Genomic DNA, 20,928 nt, shown 5'->3' on the forward strand with positions numbered 1-20,928 from the left:
TCATTTCTACACAATAACCAAAAGACAAATCAATAAAACAATACAAATTTACAATAGCTATCAAAATTAAATAAAATACTTAGGGACAATTTCAGCCAAGGAGGTGAAAAATCTATAGACTGAAAACTATAAAACACTGATGAAAGAAATTGAAGGACACACAAATAAATGAAAATGCATTCCATGGTCTTGGATTGGAAGAATACTATTATGATATCTACACCTACCCAAAAGAAATCTACAGATCCAATGCAATCCCTCTGAAAATGCCAAAGATGCTTTCTACCGAAAAAAAAAAAAAAAAAATTCTAAACTTTGTATGGAACCATAAGAGACCCCAAATAGCCAAAACAATCTTGAGCAAAAGAACAAAGCTGGAGGTATCACACTACCCGACTTCAAAATTTACTACAACTCTATGCTAATAAAAACAGCATGGAACTGTCATAAAAACGGGCACACTGACCAATGGAACAGAATAGAGAGCTCAGAAATAAATCCACACGTTTACAGTCAATTGACCCAACCGCTTCCAAGAACACACCATGGAGAAAGAATAGTCTCATTAAATGGTGTGGGACAACTAGATTTCCATATAGAGAAGAATGAAATTGATTTTTATCTTATATCATGTAAAAAGTCAACTCAAAATGGATTAAAGACATATAAGCAAGACCTAAAGTGATAAAACTACTAGAAGTACTGGAAAGTCTCGGTGACGTTGGTCTGGGCAATGATATATTCAAGGTGAACCCAAAAGCACAGGTAGCAAAAATAGAAAAATGGGTGAGACTACAAACTAAAAAGCCTCTGTATAGCCAAGGAAAGAATCAGAGTAAAGAAAACTTGTAGAATGGGAGAAAATATTTGCAAATCATATACTTGATAAGGTATTAATATTCAAAATATATAAGAAACTCAATGTAAGGAAACAACTCAATTTTAAAATGGGCAAAGCATCAAAATAGATATTTCTCAAAAGATGACATACAAAGGTCCAACAAGCATATGAAGAAATGCTCATCACTAATCCCAGAAAAATGCAAATGAAAACCACAATGAGATATCACCTCATTCCTGTTAGAATGACTCTTCTCAAAAAGACAAAAGATACTAAGTACTGGTGAGGATGTGGAGAAAAGGGAAACTTTGTACAAGGTTGACCTAATCAGAATGACCTTTACTACTGTTGTAGAGGGCCCTCAAAAAAAATAAAAATAGAAATACAGTATGGTCTAGCCATCCCACCACTGGGTATACAACCAAAGGAAATGAAATCAGTATGTCAAAGAGATACCTGCCCCTCCATTTCACTGAAGCATTCTTCACAATAGGCAAAATATAGAGTCAACCTAAGTGTCCATCAGCAAGTGAATGAATCAAGAAAATGTATATGAGCCTAAGAGTTTGGAATGAACCAACCACACATGGGTATTCTGGTGAAGAGTGACAGAATCCTTTATATCAGTCACCTGGCCTAAAAGAGTTATATATAACTTTTTGTAGCCTTAAAAAAGGACATTCTGTCATTTGAGACAGCATGAGTTAACCCGGCAGGCATCATGTTAAGTGAAATAAAACAGGTACAGAAAGACATACATGATCTCACTCACACGTGGAATCTGTAATTGAATTCAGAAGTAGAGAGGAGAACAGCGGTTACCCGAGGCTGGAGTGGGAGTGGGTGTTGGGGAGATGTTCATCAAACCACACAAAATTTCAGTTAGGAAGAATGAGTTCTAAGAGATGAATTAACCATAGCATGGGGACTATGGTTAAGTACAATGTATCATATTCTTACCTGAGAGTAGATTTTGTGTTCTCACTATAAAAATTTGAAGCAATGAACATTAGCTGAATTTAGCCATCTCACAATGTACACAGATTTCAAAATAACATGTAGTACATAAGTACTACATACCATCTTTGTCAAATATTCTCAGATGGTATGTATTTTATAAAAGTTAAAATATATTTTTAAAATGTATTGCTGAAGTAATTTGTACCTGTTGAGTGACAGCCTTATTTTTAATTTCTGTATAAAAATAGGGAGACAATTTATATCCTTTACTCTTGGCACGATGCCCAATTGAAGTCAGAAGACCATCAGGATTTGAGTTCTGGTTTTGTCACTTATATGCTGTTGGATCTACCCCTGGCCATTTACAAGGTCAATTTTCACACACATCGAAAAAAGAATACCTGCCATGCCTTAGCTAGCTTGTGAAGATTAAGTAAGTTTAAAATCATAAAAATGGAAACTTCTAATGTGTTTTAGAATTTTAAACTAGGCTGGGTGCGGTGGCTCATGCCTGTAATCCCAACACTGTGGGAGGCCAAGGCAGGTCGACCACAAGGTCAGGAGTTTTTTTTTTTGTTTTTTTTTTTTTTTTTTTGTATTTTGGATTGATTAAAGAATGTTTATGTCAAGAAAAGCACATTTTGAAAGTAATTACAACCATTGGTTATAATTAATTCTATTTATCTTTTTTAAGGAAGGCTACGATTTAATAAGGTGGTTTTTCCTAAAGCCTTTAATCCAAGGCTTTTATTTTCACCATGGTAGATTTTCCATATAATTTCCATCTTTACTTTTTTTTTTTTCTTTTTCCTTGTGTAACAGCTTTTTTTTTCTTTATTTATTATTATACTTTAAGTTCTAGGGTACATGTGCATAACGTGCAGGTTTGTTACATATGTACACTTGCGCCATGTTGGTGTGCTGCACCCATCAACTCGTCAGCACCCATCAACTCGTCATTTACATCAGGTATAACTCCCAGTGCAATCCCTCCCCCCTCCCCCCTCCCCATGATAGGCCTCGGTGTGTGATGTCCCCCTTCCCGAGTCCAAGTGATCTCATTGTTCAGTTCCCACCTATGAGTGAGAACATGCGGTGTTTGGTTTTTTGTTCTTGTGATAGTTTGCTAAGAATGATGGTTTCCAGCTGCATCCATGTCCCTACAAAGGACGCAAACTCATCCTTTTTTATGGCTGCATAGTATTCCATGGTGTATATGTGCCACATTTTCTTAATCCAGTCTGTCACTGATGGACATTTGGGTTGATTCCAAGTCTTTTCTATTGTGAATAGTGCCGCAATAAACATACGTGTGCATGTGTCTTTATAGCAGCATGATTTATAATCCTTCGGGTAAGGTCAGGAGTTTGAGACCAGCCTGGCCAACATGATGAAACCCCGTCTCTACCAAAAAGACAAAACTTAGCCAGATGTGGTGGCGGGTGCCTGTAGTCCCAGCTACTCAGTAGGCTTGGGCAGGAGAATCGCTTGAACCCAAGAGGCAGAGGTTGCAGTGAGCTGAAATCATGCCACTGCACTTCAGCCTGGGTGACAGAGCTAGACTCCATCTCAAAATAAATAAATAAATAAATAAATAAATAAATAAATAAATAATAATTAAACAGTGACATTTATAGTTTAAACTTAGGTAGTTCTCTTTACCCTGTGGGGTAAATAATGCATTTTAATTATCATCAGAATTAGAACTATTACTAGTATTTTTAGTTTACTTTTGTGGCAGTTGAAAGCTTTGGAGATTAACTGTCAGCATTCTGTGTGGATTATTTGCTGTCTTATTTCTAGTATGTGTTCTTAGTGAGTTCATGAGACAAGTTTGTGAACCTACTAAGGGTGAAACAATCAAATTTCTTGTTTCATATGAAATTTAGGACCTAAAACAGGCAGACGTCAGTAATCTCTTCTCAAATTCAGTAGTAGTCTTCTCAATTTTTCTCCTAGAGCAAAATTTACTTATTTATGCAAGCTGAAGAAATAAGGAGACAAGCTGCCAAAAAAGGTAACAGAAGTATTTTTAAATTGAAAAGAAGGAGGCCAGTTGACTGATATGAAAGATTCCTATCACTCTTCGCCAGAATACCCATGTGTAATTGGTTCATTCCAAACTCTTCAAGAAAAGGAATTGAATCCTGGAAGAAATGTCACTGAAACAGTATAAAAAAATTTCTCAGGGATCAAAAGAGCATGTTAAACATCAAGTATTTGTAGGCAGATTTAAATACAAATTTCAAAAATATATGTAATGTCAAATGAACTCACAGGGAGAAAGATTACTATTTAAATGAAAGATATTAGACGCTTCTTCCTAAATCTTAGTATTGGATTAACAGACTCCAGCACTTCACACTAAATGCCCCCTGGATAAGGGAGCCTCCCTAATGTGGTTTACCTTGTTTCTTTACCTGTAACATAACTGTAATGTTTATCTTCCTTTTTTCCTATAGTTTCTTGTCTAAGGGTAATGTTTTATGCTTCACTAAAACATCATGATGCTCCTTATTTCTGATGGAAAGAAATCAAATTAAAGGGCCTTTGATTTTTAGTCTCACCCAAGAAAATCATGCTTCACATTTCAAAAGAAAAGCAGACTAAAATTTTCAAATACGCTTTCTCCATTCCTGAAAATTTTATTTGGGCAATTCAGTAATAAGACAATCATCACATGGGTGCTTTCAGCAAATAACCCAAAGATGGAAATAGGAGCTGCATTTTCACTAATGCATGAGAGCTACAAGAGAGCCAAACTCTACATGGGTGAGACTTCCAGAGAAAACAGTTCTAATACTTATAGAAAGAGGCGGCTATTATCACAAACTCCAAATGTATTTAGTGTCAGCTGGACTGGAAAGCAAAGCCAGCCTCCTCGCTGCCACACCCCCACATACAGCTGTAGTCAATTCCCTTTGGATTTTGCTTCCTCAACGCTTCTAATATCAACCCCCTCCTGCCTGTCTCCAGCTCAGACTGCTACATGTACAAGTTCAGGCTCTTCCCATTTCTGTTTTTGCTCATGCTGTTTCCTTCATCTAGAATCCCTTCAGGCTTGTCTGTTGAACTCCTACCATTCTGCCCTGCTGCACCCCCAGCCCAGCCCTCCCGCAACACACACACACACACACACACACACACACACACACACACACACCCCTCCCCACCTTCTACTCTCTCACTTGGGCACTAGATATCCCTCCAATGTCTTAATGACTTGGAGCATTCAGCATATTCTGACTTCAGTTCTCTTAAATCATTTTCCTGCCACTCAAAAGCCTTTCTTCATTCCCCATTCCTGAACTGGAAGCCTTATTTCTCTCCCAGACCTAGGCTTTGTGCTACTATTCTCTGCAACGTGGGCTGACATTCCCACCATTCTTTTAATAAATATTTATTAAAAGCATACTAGCTAAAAAAAAAAAAAAAAATCATACTTAATTGACTCCCTTAGAAGAGGTGGCCAACCTGGTGCTTCACAGAGGGGAGATTATGTTATATACCTGAGGATCACTCAGGAAGAAAGGGTTCTTCTTAATTTTCTCCAGCCCTCTCATGAGTCACAGAGTAACTTGTTAATAGTGTGTTATTGCTTTAGATGACCTAGCTGTGGGGATAAAATCCAGGCCAGGCCAGGCCAGGCATGGTTGCTCATGCCTGTAATCCAGCATCTTGGGAGGCTGAGGTGGGTGATCACGAGGTCAGGAGTTCAACACCAGCCTGGCCGACATGGTGAAACCCTTTATCTACTAAAAGTACAAAAATAACTGGGCATGGTGATGCATGCCTGTAGTCCCAGCTACTCAGGAGGTTGAGGCAGGAGAATTGCTTGAACCTGGGAGGCAGAGCTTGCAGTGGGCAGAGATCACGCCACTGCACTTCAGTTTGGGTGACAGAACAAGACTCTGTCTCAAAAAAAAAAAATATCACCACCACCACCACCAACAAAAAAAAAACCCAGGACAGTTGTTCTAACAAAACAATGGAGTTTGAGGGTTCAAGGAACATAACAGCCAAATTCTGAGTGTCTGCAGTCACAGCAAACAAAAGGTGTTAGGGGAGAACAGTAGAAAACAAGGTACTAGGTAATAGATCATATGGAAAAGGATAGGGGTGTGGTGAGGAGATACTGTCAAATGAATTGGGAAAAGCAGAGGACAGGAAGGGGAGGGATGGGAGAGAAAGAGAAGGCCATGCATATAAATATGATCTTCACGTTTTGATTAGAATTAAATCTGGCCCTAAGAAGAATGTTTAAGAAGAAAGACATTGTCAATAATTGATACTGTGAGTGTGTATCAATCACTCAGGAAACATATCTGTGCAGGATATACCCACAGAAATTCTAATTCAAGTGCTTGGGGTGGGGCCAAGGAATCTGAACTTTGAGCAAGCACCCCAAGTGATTCTGTGGTCCAAGGGCCACCCTTTGGAAACAGTGGTAGAGACTGTAAGGTTTTGCTTTCAAAACATAACTCAGATCCCAGCATCTACTAGTTAATTTACAGGGCAGAGTGCCCATGAATCTGATGTCTGAGTAGCAGGAAAATATCTGGATAGCTTAATGCATGGATTGCTCACTATTCTTCTTGCCCCCAAAGGTCCAATTTAAGAGAAGAATCTATAGTTTTGATACATTTAAGTCCTAAGTCCCCATATCCGTTCCATTTAGTACTGCTACATGTTCTCAGCTGAGGAGCATGGCATTTTTCTTTCATATTTTCAGTTGCTTAAAGTTCAACATCGCACATAGTTTTCAGTGGTAAAGGCTCTACAGATGTCCCAGTGATAATTCATAAACTCACAAGAGCCAAACATGCAAGTACAAACATAATTCGTTAGCTTTTTGACTTTTAAACCATACCCAGAAAGCACAATTAAGTCTCTGTACAGTAATTTTCTCATGAAAAATGGCCAGTAAATGCTTCCCATAGATAATTTATTTTAGTGTTATTGATTTTTTTCCCTCCTAAAAAGCTGTATTGAAACAACAGCCATTAAGGCTTATAGAGCTTTGAAACATCTGGTTATGATTGCAGACAATTGCTCCATTCCTTTTTCTTGAGGCAGCAAATAATACCGCTGAGAACACCTTCATTAGCCGCCTACTATTTCCCTTTCAGATGGCACCTGGGGAAAGGCTTGCAAAAGAGATAAAGAAATATCTGAAGGCAAAGCAATGGTTATTGTCCATAAATTACTTATGCCATTTGCCCACAGAGTCTGCTCCCTGGTGGTGTGTTAGAAGAACACTTTGCTTCTATGTTCATTACTTGAGATAGCTATGCCCAATGCATTTAGTGAATTAAATGCATCCATTTTTCAGCTAGATGCATACTAGCACAGTCTTCCACTCAAACAATTTGGTGTAAGTAAACTTCATCAATATTTTTTTTGAGACAGAGTCTCACTTTTTTGCCCAGACTCAACTGCAATGGCGCAATCTCGGCTCACTGCAGCCTCCTTATCCTGGGTTCAAGCTATTCTCATGCTTCAGCCTCCCGAGTAGCCGGGATTACAGACATGCACCACCATGCCCAGCTAAATTTTGTATTTTTAGTACAGATGGGATTTTGCTATGTTGACCAGGCTGGTCTCGAACTCCTGGTCTCAAGTGATCAGCGCACCTCAGCCTCCCAAAATGCTGGGATTACAGGCATAAGCTACCATGCTCAGCTCATCAATATTATAGTCACTTTTGCTAGCTGAAAGAAACAAACTGACTCTGGCCAATTGTAGTGAACTGATTTTATCAAAAAGATTGGAGTAACCCAGGAAATTCCTTGGAAGGCTTGAGAATGAGGCTTAGAAAATGAAGAACTACGGCTGTGCGCGGTGGCTCAAGCCTGTAATCCCAGCACTTTGGGAGGCCGAGACGGGCGGATCACGAGGTCAGGAGATCGAGACCATCCTGGCTAACACAGTGAAACCCCGTCTCTACAAAAAAATGCATAAAACTAGCCAGGCGAGGTGGCTGGCGTCTGTAGTCCCAGCTACTCGGGAGGCTGAGGCAGGAGAATGGTGTAAACCCGGGAGGCGGAGCTTGCAGTGAGCTGAGATCTGGCCACTGCACTCCAGCCTGGGTGACAGAGCGAGACTCCGTCTCAAAAAAAATAAATAAATAAATAGATAAATAAAAATAAAAGAAAATGAGGAAGAACTAGGAAATATAGGTAGGTGCCAGGACCAAAGGAAATTAAGGGAGAATACTGCTTCCTCTGCCACTGGAGAGGACACAAACCTGGCTGCCACCATTCACCCTGGGAAACTTCTGTACAAACTTCGGGTGTGGTTTCTGTACAAATGAATGCATTTCACTGTCTGTCACTACTTCAAAGTTCAAATGCCAGTAGAATCTTGATCTGGTTAGCTAAGCCTACTTCTCAAGTCTCTGGGCTAGATGATGGCAAGCATGAGACTGAATCTAAATGAACTGGGCTTTCGGGGTCTCCAGAAGGATGCAGGCTCTGTCTCCCATTAAGGTACACAGTGGAAACCTAAGAAGGTTCAGAGGCTGGACAGTCAAAAAATCCTGAAGTGTTCACTACGTTTAGTGGCAAGACCGAACATGCAGTGTGAATTATGGTTCCTTCAGAAAACTTTGACTCAAAACGGTTTTTAACATGGGCTACAACACATCTAAAAGAGTAAAATTAATTACCAAATACCTATCACAATATTAGTTTTAAGGAGTGTAAAGTGGTAGAGAGCCAGAATTTATACCCACAAATATAAAGTTGATAATATACAACTATGTAGCTGAATATTAAAGTTTCCCATTATTCTTTCATCCAATCTATAATAAACACATTTTGTGTTTGATAGACCACACACTCCATTAGATACTGGGAAATTAGAGGTGAATTTAACTCTGTTCTCTTTAATGGATCCATAGTATAAGATGACATAGGTGCAAACACACGATACAATGCAGTGGCTTGGGTGCTTTACGACAGGGATGCCCAACTCCTGGGCCATAGACCTGTATTGGTCCTCAGCCTGTTAGGAAATGGGCTGCACAGCAAGAGGTGAACTGCAGGCAAGCAAGCATTATCACCTGAGCTCCACCTTCTGTCAGAGCAGTGGCTGCATTAGATTCTCATAGGAGCATGAACCCTATTTTGAACTGGGCATGCAAGGGATCTAGATTGCATGCTCCTTATGAGAATCTGATGACTAATGATCTGAGGGTAGAGCAGTTTCATCCTCAAACTTTCCCCCCGCCGCACACTACCACCGTGGAAAAATTGTCTTCCAGAAAACCAGTCCCCAGTGCCAAAAAGGTTGAGGGCCACTGCTTCATGATATTATGTACAAAGCGTGGTAAAGATATAAAAATGTTGAGAGGTCAAATCTGCCTAAGCAGAAAAGACAGACTTCAGGTAAAAAACAATAGATAAACTGTCCTAGAAAAGGAAGAAGGGTTCTCCAGGGAAACTAAGAGAATGGATTCCAGGCATAAGACACAGAAGCAGTTGAATGTGATGTGGAAATGGGAGAACGTGTGTATGTTGTCGGGGTTAGGGAGAGCACAGGTGAGAGGAAAGGAGAAATCATGAAAGGAAATGAGACTAGAAAAGGAGAGAAAGTTAAGATTTGAAGAACCTGTTCCTTGTAGAGAATTTGAGTTTAGCATATAGGCAATACAGAATCTTAAAGGTTTTTAATCAAAGTAATATATTTCACTTTTCGGCTTTGTGTTTCAGGGAGTATTTTGTAAAGGTTCTTCTGATTATGCAGAATGGATTGGAGGAGGTAAGAAGAGGCAGGACAATCTGATAGATTTTTGGGAATATTCCAAGGAAGAGATTCAAAGCTAGTGAAATTGACTATTAATGGAAAATGGGAGAAGAATTTGAGAAATTTAAAAAAAAAAAAAGGTCTGGCAAGGCTTTCTAACAGCACATAGGGAATGAGGGGAGTGGTAGAGGAGGATGCTGGGCTAACAGCCAGGCTTTGGCAGGGGTATGGGGTGCCAATGGGAGAGGAGTAAAACATTGGGAGAGAAAAGAAACGTCCTGTAAACTTTGAGAGATACAAGCTCAGACTGCAGGAGTTATTTTAATTAGAAGTATCACTATTAATCACCAGGCCAGAGGACATGAGATATCTCTGGGAGAATACACACAATAAAAAGAGAAGATAACAAAATAGAGAGCCCTGAAGCACATAGACATTTGAAGAACTGACAGAGGAGCCTGCAGCAGAAACACAGGATGAATGGTCAAATTGGAGCAATCTGTGGACAGCGGTAACAGAATGGAAGGGTGGAGAGCAATGGAAGAAAAGTGGCATGGTGAATACCATATTAAACACATTCTTTTCAGTGTCTATAAGGCCATCTATTGCAGGGACAATACCTTTAAGACTCAAACTACCCAGCATCTAATATACTTTCAAACATGTTTGGTACTCACCAATGTTGAGCTGAAGTCTAAAGCATGTTTGCTACCAGAGGAGGAGTTAGTGACACACCACCACTCAAAATTTTCCCCTAAAGAAAGTCTATGTATCAGTGAGTTCCCAGGAATCCCGAGCTGCGACATTCATGGTGGTGTCATTGCATCTGTATTTCTGCCTTCAGAAAATTGCTAGAACTGTTGCCAGCTTTAGTATAATCAGGATGTTACTCATCTAGCCCAAAGAAGCATCTCTTACTGGCCAATTAGAAAAGACAGTACAATTGCAGACAACAAAGGGATGAAAAAGAAGTGGCTGGCCTGAGACCTCAGAGTTCGTTTTAACGTGGGCTCCAGTGAGACATGTAGAGCAATCACTCCAAGGGTAACAGGTAATCAGTGACAAATTGGTAGAAAGTATGTCATTAGTAATATCGAATCATGCTTGTACTGGATGAAGAGTAGAATATGAGGTCTTCTCATTCCATAATAGCGGTCTAGTTTGTTAACATATCTTTTGGTTAGAAACCTCTTGGTATATAGACATAAACCTATAGAGATGAGATATAGTTATGGATGCAGACAGATACATGCATACAGATGTAAGCATTGTATAAATATGAAAAATATATATGTGGTAATGGATATGCTCATGAATATGGAGATAAATATTTGGACTAGGTAGATGCCTCCTGACTACTGCAGGATGGATTCAGGTCCCTAGGGCAATTAAGAACATGTACACAGTACTGTCAAAAAGCTTATTTCATATTATATGTACAAATAATATGACATACCTGAGATTTGCTGCAAAAGATTATGGGAGGTAAAATAGGTGAGGCACAGACCAAACAAGATTCATTGTGAGTTAATAATTGTTGAAGCCAGCTGATGGATAGATGGATGCTCATTATACTAAACTGTCTACTTTTGTATTTTTTTGGATGTTTCCCACAATTAAATGTTTTTAAAAAGTGAAAGCTTATTTTTGCATCAGAGTACTACATATTCAAATAGCATCTTATTAGCTGCTAAACAGTGTGGTAGAGATAATTAAATCAGGGGACATTCAAGGGGGATATCAAAGAGGGGATGAGCCTGGAAGCAAGACATTGAAGTGGGGGGATTAGTTTGGATAGAGGAGTTGGGAGGGCAATTAGGAAGGGGAAGCAATAGTATGATAGTTAATACTGAGTGTCAACTTGACTGGATTGAAGGATACAAAGTATTGATCCTGGGTATGTCCCTGAGGGTGTTGCCAAAAGAGATTAACATTTGAGTCAGTGGGCTGGGAAAGGCAGATCCACCCTTAACCTGGTGGGCATAATCTCCTCACCTGCCAGCTAATATAAAGCAGGTAGAAAAAAACGTGAAAAGGAGAGACTGGCCTGGCCTCCCAGCCTACATCTTTCTCCTGTGCCAGTGCTTCCTTCCCCATGAACACTGGACTCCACATTCTTCAGTTTTGGGACTCAGACTGGCTCTCCTTGCTCCTCAGCTCACAGACGGCCTTTTGTGGGGCCTTGAGATTGTGTAAGTTAATACTTAATAAACTTCCAAATACACATACGTATATACATACACACACATCCTATTCTGTCCTTCTAGAGAACCCTAATATACAATAGGGAAAGAAAAATCTGTTGAACAATAAAAATACTAGTTTAAGACTAATGGATGACTGATATAAATATTGAATTAATATAGTTCTATGTTATGAAAATCCTTGGATTGCACAGGATTCAATTTCATATCCCATCCATAAAGTGAGAAACAGGAACCCATTGATCATTTCGAAAAGAATAAGAAATCCATTTTAAAGAAGATTAATCTGGTACGATGAAGAATGGATAGACTAATAGCAGCAAGTCCTACTAAAAAGACTTGTCAGAATTCCCAGGGAAGATGTGATAAAGATGTAACTAGGGTGAGGGTGGTGAAAGGAATGGGTGGGTAAGAGAAAACACTTGAAGCAAGAATTAAATGACTCCATGACTATCCAGAGGTGAAGCAAAGGAATGCTCATTGTACCTATGTAAAGACATTAAAGAAATCAAATTTTAGTTTATAATAAAGTAACTTTGGCAAAACCTGGGGAACTGATTTAAGGTTTTAAGAAATGACACGTTCAGATATTTTTAAAGATGTAGCTCCATTTAAATTTTCCAAATTCATGTTTTAGAGAGCCATATTGTCATTATCACTCTTTCTTTGGGCAGAGTATAACATCTATGACCGATATTCCAATGCATACTACATGTGGGTAGGTATTCTGAAAAATACAAGTAATTACACAAGGGCAGGACCACTTTATTAAGTTATACTTTGTAGACAAGAAAAAAAATTAAATGTACATTATAACACACCCACACAATAAGTTAATATTCATGAAACCTCGTTCTCTGATTACATAAGAATGTAAAGAACATCTCAATTGTCACTTAATGCATCTGAGTTTATTAAGATTGAGCATAAAAAGCAAGAGGCTGGATTAAAAACCACCATTAAAATACCCAAGTGAATTTAATTCAGTATTTATGGAACTGAGTATGTTTTACTCTAATAAGGAACAGCTTAATGCAATTCAGTCTGAACAAACACAGTCTTATGCAGAAGATAAAGTAAGAGTGACAAGATGCCAACACATTATGACAGCTACTGTGCTGCCTGACCTAGAACATTATGCATTTTCTAAAAGTGCATAAAAAGCAAATTTTATTGTTTCTTCCAGCACATCAACCTCACATTTTTAGTTTTTATTACCCATAATCCCACAGGCTCTGGTAAAACATCAAACTAGAGTTTATTAGTTAACATTTTAAAAGGACACGATTTTAAGATGCTTTCTCCGGTGCTCTATTTCAGCAATTTTGCTTCATATGCTAAGTGGAGGACACATCACCAGCGCTGAAAACAGCCAACACACTATTATTACCAACAGGGAAATCCACCCACGAGTTGAACCAGTGCCAACCAACCACACAAACGCTGACAGCATCACAGGGCTTTCCAACTGTAGGGACATGGAAAACAGCTGCTCTACCCCTTCACTAAATGCAGATGGGGAGAAGTGAGTGTGTTTTTTTGGTGCTCAGGAGAATGGATACTGATGGGAAAACCAGCATGAATTTCCACAGAGGTACCAGTGATGCGGCCGTTAGTTCCAGATATTAGTTGCAAACTGATCTCTCATCTGCCACCTGCTCCTTTTCCTGCATTTTCTTTCTCAGTTCACTGCACTACCATCTACCCAACGGCCCAAGCTAGAAATCTCTAAATTGGCTTTTTTCTCCGTCCCTCCCGACTCCCACTGCCCCTACTGCTCTCATCAAAGTTAAAAGACCAATTCCATCCCTTCTCTGACCCCACTGCCATACTTCAGGGTCCTTACATTGCCCTTCACATAATACTAGAGGTTTTAATCAGATTGTGTTTAACCATTTAATGCTAACTGAGCTATCCCTTGGTACATGTAGGGGATTGGTTCTAGGACCCCCCCAGAATATCTAAATTCAGAGATGCCCAAGTCATATACAAAAAAAGTAGTACTTGCATATAACCTACACACTTCCTCTTGTATACTTTAAATCATCTCCAGACTTACTTATAATATCTTACCCAATGTAAATGTTGCATGGTTGTAATATTGTATTGTTTAGGGAAGAAAACAATCTACACATTCAGGACAAACGCAATCATTCCTTGCCTCCCCAGATATTTTTGATCTGCATTTAGTTGAATCCACAGATGTACAACACATGCACATGTGGGGGGCTGACCGTAAAAACAAGTCTATAATGTATCATCTAATCATTGATTAAAGGTAAAAACTATTCTCATGAGAGCCTAAAGACAAAATCCTTCTTATCTCTATCAAGGATTAGATGACACGTTATAGACTTATAGACTTGTTGACATTATATACTTGTTGCTGGAAGATTTAGAAGCTGTTAATTTAGAAATTAGGAATGAAATTAGCAATTGGAATCACTTCTCTGTGGTACTTATAACTCAGATGTAATATTCTGAGTTTAACACAATATTGGCTGACATATAAATTCTGTAGACATTCCAAATATTAAGAAATGCTAACATTTTTCAGAGAAAAACATACCAGTCAGTTAAGTGGCTGACACTGAATCCTATCCTTCTGCTGCTCCTATCCTAAGGTTGGTCAAGGACGTATTTCTCAGATTTCAGACTCGTCTCCCTGTACACACTCACAAATGTGACAAATCTAAGTTCTTAAGGGATTCATTTTCAGAAAATTAATATATCATCTTTGATTTTTAAATTTGGAAGTTGATACAGGCAGTGGGCTATGTTCTTTTCTGCCAAAAAAAAAAAAACAAATTGTATCTCCCAAAACCTGAAGTGGTGATTTTGAGGAATTTAGTCAGACCTGGTCTGTGAGCGACAGCTTTGAAGGGAGCTGTGCTGATTACACGATCCCTTTTCACCCAGCCCACTGTTGCCAGCCTTGTCAGGGCAGGCCTATTGCTATGTGCCAGTCACCTTGGAGACACAGCAAGAGCAGCTTCATCTTGTGGCCTTTTCTTTAGTTCCTCATTTTGAAAGCCACTTACACTTGAATGTATTATTTAGTATAGTGAAAAACGCATCAGTCTTCCAGACTTCAGAGCTGTAACAGGTTTAAAAAGCTTTGGAAATCTTTCTAAAACGAAAATAACCTTGCCCTTAGAAGAGCAGTGTCTGGTGTTCATATCAGGATTATCAGCAGTGGGCCTGGATGAGTAAGACAATTAAATGGACAGCTTTATGAAGGTGGGTGGCATGATGCCCCTCACTTCCACCCAAGAAGCTTAAAAGGGCCACATGTGCCATAAACCAATGATCCCTCCCACCATGCCTGAAAGAAGCACAAAATTGCTATAGCCATAGCCTCAGAGGGCCTGTTAAATCCTAGACACACAATCACTGTGCAAAGAGAAATAACTTGATCCAGCTTCAAGAACAAAGACTAAACGACTTGATCAGATGCTCAATTTCTTGACAAATGGAATAAACTGATCATGTTGATTGAATCAGAGATTGCCAATTCAGTTAGGTCATTTAAACCAGACTTAGAGAATTTATGTTATTTCTTTTAACACTCTTTTTTAGCTATAGACTTGAACCAGAGGTAGAAAGAAAGAATGGTATAGGGTGTCTCTGTATTTTCAGTGTAGCTAAGCTTCAACTTTCTCAGAATTCTTTTCTCTCTATGGGTTTTGGCTAGGGCTGACTGCAAGAGAAATTTGTGAAAAGAATGGACTCCAGAAGTGAATTGGATTCTTGTTTACTTGGCAGGAGAATGTAGTGTCAGAAGTGAAGTTTGTGTGTGTTGTGGATATGCGAGCTCACCTTGTTGGCTTCTGTCTTATCTCTTCCTTCAGCTTTCCTACTCCCGGGCCAGTTTTTAGGACACTGAAAGACAGTGTCAGCTTCTCCTGAAAGTCATTGGCCTTATTGAAACTAGAGGCTTGAAAGCTGTGAAACCAACTCAGTTTCCAGTTTATCCTTATGGATTCTAGTTTATCCTTGTTCTCTCTCCGTTCACACCTATCTTTCCTTCCCAAATCCCTGCTCACCTCAGGCCTAGCACCAGATGCAAAAGCAACAGCCGTACATAAACTGCATAACCAGCCCTCACAATTATACCATGCCCAGTTCCTCTAAGAAATCCCATATTCTATCACATGTCTGATGATTTACATCTCTGACCAAATTCTGAGTGACACGGGAGGTGTGCCAGGCTCTGCGATAGGCACATTGCTATAAATTGCACAATCTCCCTCACAAAAGCTTCGGTTTCAACTGAATTGGAAGGAAAAACGACACAAAAATGCCAACAGTCACAAAAGCCTCTGCGGCACCAAATTCAAGCTTTGTGTTATTAGGTTGGTACAGATATAATTGTGGGTTTCACCATTTAAAAGTAATGGTAAAAACAGCAATGACTTCTGCACCAATCTAATACGTCCCCTGTGTCACATAGCTTGATGAAGTTTCCCCAGTCAAAGCACATTAAACATTGACATTAGGAAAGTGAAGACTTCAGGGTAAAGAACTTAGAGCTAAGGGCCAGGCTATAATAGAGCTAGAAGGAAAGAAGTTGATTAAACGGGCACAGAGCTTTTAGTGGTAAGACTAAATTCAGGGAGTAAACAGAAGTTCTCAATCTTTGGGTACTAAAGAGTCTCGGTAAACCCTCACAACATAAAGACAGAAAAATTCTCACAACATGTATTTAAGATTGGGGCAATAAGCTAGTTAAAAAAAAATAAAAAATGAAAAAAAGGATACACCAAGTCCAGAGGGCAACCAGAACAGAAGGTAGAGAATTTTGGAAGCCAGGAGATCAAGTATTTTACGAGCAGGTACATTTGTGGAAGGTAAATTTGGATGCCTTGTAGTTCAAAGGACACAACAAAGTGGGGGGAAAAAAGCAAACTCATGGTTGAGAACTAGACCGCAGGGATTGAAGAAGCAGGAGAAACATACAGGAGGAAGGGTTTGGGAATGGTTTTTTCTGCCCTGAGATATGGGCCTTTTGGGTGAGTCAAGGATAATTCTCATTAGAGCCTAACCTAAGCCCATCTCTGATCTTGACATTTAGGCACAAGGAGTAAAATAACTATCCAGTCAGTCAACAGGACTCAAGCTCAAAGCCAGGTTAGTGGCAAATCAGGGTGACTTGCTGTTGGACCACAAAGTATTTGTCTGGAGATTCTTTCTGGAGGTCAGAGTTGGTCCCATCAGGGCTGTACACTGAGGTCAAGTAATTCCTGCAGCTGGTGAAAGATAGGGAACCAGAAGGGCTGACAAGTTGCAAGGCTTGAAAAAGAAACTGTACATGAATAGACATAAATTATACATAAGGCATGAAACCCAAAGTTAATGATTAAGTAATTTACCAGTTGTATACGTATGACCCATATATGTAATATTTGTTCATATGACATATCTAACAGATATTATATATGCTCCATATACATAAAGAGGCAATGTTAACCACATTTTCACATTAATTATATTTAGTGGAACTGAGTGCAAAGATTTAACTTTTCTTAGTCATTAACTGAAGTTCCTGTGTTTAAAGAACTATTGCTTTGTCCTAAACTACTTACACTAGAGTAAAATAAGTCCATAGACTTTATGAAGTATTATTTTTCTCTTCTGATATGAAGATCTGTTATTCCACATTAAGTCGTGCTTTTCCAGTTTCTCGCCACAAGCATGTCTATAAACAATTACATTGATTAAACTTGGCTTTGGTGTTCTAATACTGCTGGAATTCACACAATGGAGTTTCAAAAATGATGAGCCCACAGATGTATATCCTGCCACCACTACCACCCCCACACTCACACTTTTAAGTGTGTCTTTTGAAAGAAGTCCAAGAGGACTCTCATACAGTTACCTCATTATTTATAGCCAGCAAGGAAATGTTTGAAAAATATGCAGGAATGGCAGCTTTCTGGCTTTTTGACTTATTAGATCCCTTGCTTAACAATAACAATTTCAAGACTCAGCAAATAAAAACTCTCATCGCAAAGACGTGATAAAGTTCACAAAAGGAATCTACAGCAGTATTTGGCTTAGGTCCCTTCTTGGTAATGATTCATTTTAATATCCTCAGTCTTGTTAACTTCTTACCCTTACTTTTATTTGCTCACTGTGTCCTAACCAGCAAGAAAACTATTAACATGATGGTCATGCATTTTCCTTTCTTTATGTATTGCATTTTCTGTTCCCCTTCAGAGGAAGTACCAGCTTCAAAATGAGTATTAGATTATTAGACTTTCATTTATGCATAATTTTAATGCAGTCAATCTGAACCAGGCAAACCTCTCCTTTAGTTGAGCTATGGGCAGAGAGAAATTTCTGGGTTTCTCAGTTCTAAAACTGGGTATGTAGTACAGAATCGAGCTAAGCCGATTTCCAGAGGAAACCTGGGGATAAATCACATCATGACCAGGATTATCCTCAGGCTGGCTATTGGGTCAGACAGAACTCTAGTTTCCACAGATAGTTTCAGAAAGAAACGTTTATGGGAAAAATTCTGATCCCATGAAGATCATTTATATTGCCATTTGAAGGAGATACGGAGGTGGAGGGAGGAAGGACCACTGGCCGCTGTGCACCAAAACCTACTCGTTTGACCTAAAATACTTGTAGTTACACAGGAGGGTGCAGAAGATGCTAACTTGAGGTACTGAGAATCTTCTCCAAGCAGCGTGGTATCAAGGCCCCTGGTGGGAGAGGTCTGTCCTGGTACAGCAATAAGGGAAAAAAGGAGCTTTGACTCTACAGAATTGAAAAACAATAAAACCAACCAAAAGTGGTTTTACATTTTAACACTATTAGTTGGTAATTCCTAACATCAGTGATAAATTCAAACTTTTTTCAGTCTAAAATCTAAACAATCTTGCAGTTACAAGTGAGTTTTAATTATACACGTCAGCCTTGAATGGGGATATAAAAATGCCAGGCATGCCTGCTACAAAAAGGATATCTAAATAGAGCAAATAATTCAGGAGTTTTTGTTTTGCTTTACTTAATGATATGTAATCTGTAAATATAGCCACTGCCGATTGTCTCATGGACAGGCATGGCTACCAGGATAACACAGAAGCATTTCATTTAAAATTGTCTTAGCAAATTTGTGTACAGAGGTATGTGATACCTTTGGAAAATACGAAGCTCAATATGGCCATAGTTGAGTAGAACAAAACTTTAATTGATTTTGTCCCCTTCTTTCATCCACTCTGCTAGAATCTATGCTTTTCCAAATGAGTACAAGAAGCAGAGAGATGGTAAAGGGCTTCTTAAAAATGACTTCTCATGTCTCATCCAAAATTCAAGAAGTGTTTCAAGTTCTGATTATTGACCTAATCTTTGTAACACACACCATCCTTAACCCTCATTTTTAACTAATCAAACAAATCAATAGGAGGTAAAGAAGTAAATCGAAGGTGAAATAGCTAATCCTGCTGGTTTATATGCCATGGAGATCATGTTTACAGATATTAACACAGCAAGGAGAATGACTCTCCCCCGAGAGCATAGCACATTTTTAAATCACTGCTATTTTTAGAATGTTTCTCTTTGTGACAACGAAAAGTTTCACATATTAATTGGCCTTTACACCAAATTTGGATAAATAACTGAAACTTGGTTCAGATTTCAACCATGTCACATTCAATCATCACATGAATGAATATTATGAAAGCAAAACTGAACTATTTTTATTAGAAATGTTTTTCCCTGTGCATATTTTTTATTTCTTCCCATGTCTTGACATTAAGCCAACTCAATAGGAGATGGGTCCTACTAAATTACATATGATCCTTAGGCAATTCTAGTGTCCAATAGTGGCATCCACATGTCAAAAGGACACATGTAGAGTCTGTAGTTTACTATCATTACTTTCTTCTGAGCAAGCTGTAATAATCCTTCATTTTGTTTCTCTTCTCATTTCTCCTACTGCCTCTCATCTTTGACCTCAGATAGCTTTTACCCGCTTTCTTAATTCCTACCAAAAATAAAAAAAAAAAGTAGTGCTTACTTTTGAGGCCCTCTGTTATTTCACACCTGCCTCTAATATTCTTAACTTAATGTTCTCCTTGAAAACTCATTATTTCAAGGTAGTATATCTTGAACTAATAGATTTTAATACTTGTGTAGATTAGATACAAAAATCACTAAATATCACTGAGTCAAGGATTCCTCAACTCTACTGAAGCAAAACAAAACAAAAAAACTGTCCAAATAACATTTAGCATTCAAAATGGAAAATAGAAAAAAAAATTAAAGTAAACCCAGATTTTCTTACCACTTTACAACTTGTTGAATATTCTTGAATACCCTTGGAAAGATGATAATAGTAATTAGAGAGCTTGCATGTGGATGCTGGTTAGACCAGTTGGGTTAAATTATGACTCTGCCCTTGTTTTAGCTAGGCCACCTTGGACAAGTTTCTAAACATCTCTATGCCCAAATTTCCTCATCTGCAGAACCAGGAAAATAGAGTTGTAAAAATTAAATGAGCTGATATTTACGAAGTGCTTAGAATAGCACTAGGTCTAAACACTAGTGTTATTTGAGACAGTGTGAGTCTTCCTCTCAGAAGTACTAAGCACGTAGATAATACTAGAGAAGTGATTACTTCTTTCATTGAGGATCTTGGAAGTTTTTGCAGAAGAACGGACTCAGTTCAAGTGGGCTGGGAGAACACCAGCGCTACTAACACCAGTTGTATTGTAATACATCATAGATGAAATGATGGGAGCCTGAAATGGTAACAGCCATCAGGTCAAATTAAAGACAGCTTTGACGTTGATTCTGTAAAGAATCAATCTACAGAATGCGGCAATTGACTAAGTAAAGCAAGGAATCTCAGCCTTGACATCAGGGAGAACGAGTATGTCCTCCACGCACACAGACACAAAGCACTCCAGAACCGGGGCACTGGGTAATCTTTGAGCAGATAGCAGTAGCCCGGAGTGTGAGGGCAGGAGTATATGTTGGAAGGAGAATGCCAAGATCAAGGAAGAAACAGGCAGTAGACCAAGCCCAGAACTTAGGTGAAGGAATTAGAGAGTTGAAAAAAGGTTGGTCCTTGTGTGAGAACAAAAACCAGAAGACAACGGGACCTCTACCTGTCTCCCAGAGCTTCCCAAATCTCTTATCACCAAGAGCCAAGATTTGCCCTAGATA

The sequence above is a fragment of the Chlorocebus sabaeus genome, chromosome 24, assembly GCF_047675955.1.
Source record: "Chlorocebus sabaeus isolate Y175 chromosome 24, mChlSab1.0.hap1, whole genome shotgun sequence".
Taxonomy (NCBI): Eukaryota; Metazoa; Chordata; class Mammalia; order Primates; family Cercopithecidae; genus Chlorocebus; species Chlorocebus sabaeus.